We start from the raw sequence: 6,525 nt of genomic DNA, 5'->3' as shown, positions 1-6,525 counted from the left end.
AGAATGCACGTGATTGGCTGAAGCGTTCAGTATCGGAACAAATGTTTTGTCCCTTATTTATTACTGAATATTAATTATGTGGCAAGAAGTAATGTATACAGATGATGTCTATGTACTAAATAAGCAAGCTGTAATTACATTTATAGTAAGAATAACACGTAGCATTGAGTTCCGATTAACTTATGGTATTGTTAGCATTGAGAACGGTGTTTCAGGGGTTAGTTTCGAATGATTTTGACCTTTGAAGCAGCGGAACCTGGCCGAGGCACATTGTCTAATTGGTGTCGGTATCTATCGAGATGCAAAGTTTCCTTACGAAGTGGGCTAATATGAGATGTTAGGTAATTACACACGCTCGGAAAATTAGTGTAATATATAAGAGATATCAGATTGTCCATTCCATTTCAACATCACTAGCAATGGATATTTTGTAAATTGTTCATGCAAGTCTTATAATATTCCCTCAGTACGATGTCATTTATAATTACTTCATTTTGGTTACAGGAAGTTAAATTTAATAAGAGAGAATAATTGACTGCTCAGCTAAAGGACCTACCTTAACTATTCCCCCTAGTATCATGATTCATAACCGAATACTTGATGCGGTTTAACTACGTCATTGCAAAGTGATACTGACAGCAGCGAGTGTCCACACTATGACTCTGGTCGCACGCTACTTGTAGTGCTCCACCCGTGAGTAGGGGTCTCAACCTCGGGTAAATTACCCCCAGCGCAGTCATTGCAGTCACTCAGCATTTAAACACTTTTATCGTTATATTTACGCTAGGTCCATTGTCTACATAAACGGATGTATTGTTTGTGTATATTATGGCCAACGATCCAAACGTTATTGGAATATAAAAAACAGCTTAGGTAGGCTGCAATGCTCTAGTAGGTCAACCAGGGATCAAACTCGCTACCCTAAACTCGCAGCCATTCATTCTTCCTCCATATCCGCATTTCAGTGCACCTCGCCGCATCACCATCAATTCGACAACAGATATAACCTGACCACTTTGCATATTGTGATGTTCGTGTAGAAACTATAAACACCTATTAAATGTTTGGATTTCGATATGATTCAGTGTTGTTTGCTTTAATTTCATAGGATGTCTACAATGAGGAGATTGCTCCAGTCGAATTGGAGGGGCCTAAAAGCTATGCTCGGCATACCTGTTCACACCACACGTTGTTCCCATGAATCCTTCCTCCCTTCTTATCTCACTATGGTGTGGAAAGGAGGGATACCTTTAACAATTATATATCCTCAAGCCTGTCATTGCACCCAAATGTATTGCTGCCGGGCATCAGTGTTGTTTTATTTTATTTTATTTTACTTCTGTCAACCATCACTTATTTCTATGTAGTTCACGAAACAGTAACTATTTTATGAAAAGGAGGGTGGGAATATCTAGGCAAGAAAACTGTGAAAGACGAAATAGAGACGACGGAAATTTTCGGCATTTAAACTTACATTATACCGACACATATTTGCTGCGTACTGTTAATTATACGAGGCTAGCTAAACTGATATCGTCAGATAGGAGTTTGGGCTTAGTAATACTGTGACCGATAATATCTGACAGCTATATCAGACACTAACACGTTCACCAAGATGTATAAATGTTGCTAATGAGTAATATACCTACACGTTCATTAGGAACAATGAAGGTTAATACTGTATTTTCCTTTGATCAGTGATACTCTAAGATATTATTATTCACAGGGAAGTGTGTATCGGGGCTCCAACACGTTTTCGTAATTCGCTGTGTAGCCATGCGCTCAAAAATCATACCATTGCTTTACCTTTATTTTTATTTATACACATTCTCTTCATACCTTTAATGCACAAGTTTTATAGTTCCACTCTTTACATATTATCCCACTGTAAATAAATACATTTAAGTTTTTCTTACTAACATTAGTAGGGAAACAGAAATATCAACATGCAAGAGAGCTATTAAATGTGCTCCATAAAAGGCATGACAAGGAAGTGTTGCAAGAGGCAATATTACTGGACAGTTCAGTACTTTGTCCAACCACCAGTCTTCACGAGTACACTATGGAGGCGCTCTGGGACGGAAGCCACGTGGTTGTGAATGAGAGTCTGTTTCCCTCTCAAGACTTGCCACTCCGATGTCATGTGTTGCATGAGTTGCTCAGGCGTTCTTTCCTGTGCTGGTCCCCACGTATTCATAATGTTAGCCCGCACGTTTTCTATAGGGTTCAGGTCAGAGTAGATCAGAGTAGGTCAACGTGGCGCTGTTCGTCAAACCACCGTTTCACTACCCTAGCTGTGTGAACAGGGCTGTTATCCTGTATGAAGATAATGGTCTCTGGATATGGGAGGGCGTAGGAGCGGACAGGGGGCATCACCACTTCCTCAACGATCTCCGAATACTTACCTGGGGTGAACCTATCCTCTGTCTGTGTGACCTGTCCAACCCCCTACAGGAAAATCCATCCCCACACGTTGCAAGTCACATGACCGCTGCGAGCTACCCGATAGATGTTCTCATCATACCTAGAAGACATGTTATATAACGTATAAAGACATGTTTTGGTTTTTATTTCCTATGTTCACACTTCTAATGTATATATACATACATATATACATACATATATATATATATATATATATATATATATATATATATAATTTCCTCGTATTGTCTCTCCTTCAGCAATGAAGTTTCCCATGAGATGTGGAGCCGAGTGTTTTCTCATCAGATAAAACTACTCTTCCCTCGTGGTCCAAGCCTTCCACCACATAACGCTGGGCAAACTGGAGCCGAAATTCCCGATGATGGTCCGTTAACCTGGGTTTGATCGCTAGTGTTCGGTGGCGATGGCCCATTTCCTTCATCCTCTGCCGTATAGTCTCTGCAGACACATCCAGCTGCAACTGTTCTCTAGCTGCCACAGCGTTGCTGAATGGATGGGTTTCAAAATGCTCTCATACGCTGCTCCTCTTCAGCCGTGGTTTTTCTCACCCGTCCAGGTTTAGGGTGATCTCACAGTTTGCCTTCCGCCTCCCACCTCTTGAGCCAGCGATATGCAGTGGTGCGGTGAATGCCAAGTTCCTCTGCTATATTGGAGGTTGATAGGCCACTCTCTCTCATTCCCACTATCCTCCCACTCATATGATGTTTGTCACCTTGACGTTGTTCTCTATTTGCTGCCACTACGCTCTATGTCGGTGTGGGTGAGATCTATGGATCCCTGATCACATAATTTTATGATGCGAGGCAATGAATCACACGTCATGGCAGCACGCTCTTATTAATTCATCTATTGATTCAACCTCCCTATCTATTCAAAACCAACATATTTATGATAATTAAATTAATTACTTTCATTAATCAGAATTACTGACTCACACAATACAGACTGGATGATATTCAATGGTTTTCATGCATGGTAAAATATTTGCCTTTCACTGTTCAGACCATTATATGAAACCATACTGCTACCTAGACTCTTCCTGTGTGCTATGATGCCAAATATTGTAATTATGAACTTATATTAAAGCACTTTTAGTTTCCGTAGTTTATCAGCTCACATATTTGAATATAGTCCAATCGTTACTGGTGAACGTGTTAGTGTCTGATATAGCTGTCAGATATTATCGGTCACAGTATTACTAAGCCCAAACTCCTATCTGACGATATCAGTTTAGCTAGCCTCGTATAATTAACAGTACGCAGCAAATATGTGTCGGTATAATGTAAGTTTAAATGCCGAAAATTTCCGTCGTCTCTATTTCGTCTTTCACAGTTTTCTTGCCTAGATATTCCCACCCTCCTTTTCATAAAATAGTTACTGTTTCGTGAACTACATAGAAATAAGTGATGGTTGACAGAAGTAAAATAAAATAAAATAAAACAACACTGATGCCCGGCAGCAATACATTTGGGTGCAATGACAGGCTTGAGGATATATAATTGTTAAAGGTATCCCTCCTTTCCACACCATAGTGAGATAAGAAGGGAGGAAGGATTCATGGGAACAACGTGTGGTGTGAACAGGTATGCCGAGCATAGCTTTTAGGCCCCTCCAATTCGACTGGAGCAATCTCCTCATTGTAGACATCCTATGAAATTAAAGCAAACAACACTGAATCATATCGAAATACAAACATTTAATAGGTGTTTATAGTTTCTACACGAACATCACAATATGCAAGGTGGTCAGGTTATATGTGTTGTCGAACTGATGGTGATGCGGCGAGGTGCACTGAAATGGGGATATGGAGGAAGAATGAATGGCTGCGAGTTTAGGGTAGCGAGTTTGATCCCTGGTTGACCTACTAGAGCATTGCAGCCTACCTAAGCTGTTTTTTAAATTCCAATAACGTTTGGATCGTTGGCCATAATATACACAAACAATACATCCGTTTATGTAGACAATGGACCTAGCGTAAATATAACGATAAAAGTGTTTAAATGCAGAGTGACTGCAATGACTGCGCTGGGGGTAATTTACCCGAGGTTGAGACCCCTACTCACGGATGGAGCACTACAAGTAGCGTGCGACCAGAGTCATAGTGTGGACACTCGCTGCTGTCAGCATCACTTTGCAATGACGTAGTTAAACCGCATCAAGTATTCGGTTATGAATCATGATACTAGGGGGAATAGTTAAGGTAGGTCCTTTAGCTGAGCAGTCAATTATTCTCTTATTTAAATTTAACTTCCTGTAACCAAAATGAAGTAATTATAAATGACATCGTACTGAGGGAATATTATAAGACTTGCATGAACAATTTACAAAATATCCATTGCTAGTGATGTTGAAATGGAATGGACAATCTTATATCTCTTATATATTACACTAATTTTCAGAGCGTGTGTAATTACCTAACATCTCATATTAGCCCACTTCGTAAGGAAACTTTGCATCTCGATAGATACCGACACCAATTAGACAATGTGCCTCGGCCAGGTTCCGCTGCTTCAAAGGTCAAAATCATTCGAAACTAACCCCTGAAACACCGTTCTCAATGCTAACAATACCATAAGTTAATCGGTACTCAATGCTACGTGTTATTCTTACTATAAATGTAATTACAGCTTGCTTATTTAGTACATAGACATCATCTGTATACATTACTTCTTGCCACATAATTAATATTCAGTAATAAATAAGGGACAAAACATTTGTTCCGATACTGAACGCTTCAGCCAATCACGTGCATTCTTACAAAGGCTGTAGATTCTGAGTGATCCATTGAAAAAATACGAGAGTTTACTACGGAGGAGCTGCCAGATATCGCCACACACCAGTATATTTGGTTGCACTTTCTTCTTGGCCAACTGTACATGCGAATGAATATGTCTGTACCTGGTGGCTAACTCCCATACCTCTAACGATGTATTGTGATTTCAACAAAATTGTACTGGGGGTGGCAAAGCTACGGTAAATGGAGGTTTTGATACATAATGGGTTAATAGAGAATATTGGTAAACCACTGTGAAATTTGCCCTGCGTTGCATGATCTCGTCTAGGGGTAGCACGAATACATCTGAAAAGCCATTACCTTTTTCAAAACCTTGATGGTAACTTAAAACGTTTTAAAGTGTTCAATACGTTGAATGCTAAATTTGGCAGTACTGTAACAAGAATTTAAATAAGGCATTGCATAGAGGTTCATTCATTCATTGCCAGACGCCATGTATCCCAAACGGGGTGGCCAACGGCTTAGAGTTAATTGTTTTACAGGGAGGGGCACTAATCCTCCACCAACCCCACTTGACAAGCAGGGATGCCAACAGCATCTGGTGTTTCCAGGCGGTCACCCATCCAAGTACTAACCAGACCCAACGTTGCTTAACTTCGCTGATCGGACGGGAAGCGATGTACTCAACGTGGTATGGCCGTTGGCACTTAATATGTATAAGTTAACGTGACTGATAAGGAAAGAACCCAATCACTTCCCTAGATTACGACACACACCATTTGCTGTACTGTCCAGGTCCCTACATCACATAATATATAGATGTGAACAGGCTGGAATAAAGAGCATGCCGTAGTACCCAGCATTTTTACGCTCTGCATATCTTACACGATCACTTAAACGATAATCATGACGAAACCTAAACTACATACTACTGGACGAGCAGGACAATTAGTGCGCTCTTTACACACACACACACACACACACACACACACACACACACACACACACACACACACACACACACACTCACTCACTCACTCACTCACTCACTCACTCACTCACTCACTCACTCACTCACTCACTCACTCACTCACTCACTCACTCACTCACTCACTCCCACCCATCCACCCACCAAGCTGCTGAAATACCGTTTTCACTGAATACAAGAAAATTATTTTGTGTTGTGGGAGACGTGGCAGGATACAAAGCTCCGGCCCTCGCACCATTATGTGTGTCAATGTGCATGTGCGTGCATGACCGCACGCATTGATTGGTTGATTGGTTGGTCAGTCGTCTGTCAGTTAGCTGGTCTATCTGTTAGTTGGTCAGTCGTCAGTCTGTCAGTT

The 6,525-nt window shown here is 40.8% G+C and overlaps 1 non-coding gene across 1 annotated transcript; it reads right to left on the bottom strand.

The window, feature by feature from the left end:
- Window positions 1–5,765: 5,765 nt before the first annotated feature.
- On the bottom strand, window positions 5,766–5,884 carry LOC145409434 (5S ribosomal RNA). Its single transcript, XR_013899090.1, has one exon. It is a non-coding gene; the product is annotated as a 5S ribosomal RNA (ribosomal RNA).
- Between the last annotated feature and the right edge of the window lie 641 nt (window positions 5,885–6,525).

The sequence above is a fragment of the Coenobita brevimanus genome, chromosome 80, assembly GCF_032717465.1.
Source record: "Coenobita brevimanus isolate Jiangsu-jjx chromosome 80, ASM3271746v2, whole genome shotgun sequence".
NCBI classification, from domain to species: domain Eukaryota; kingdom Metazoa; phylum Arthropoda; class Malacostraca; order Decapoda; family Coenobitidae; genus Coenobita; species Coenobita brevimanus.
This window is presented reverse-complemented; position numbering and strand designations above follow the sequence as displayed.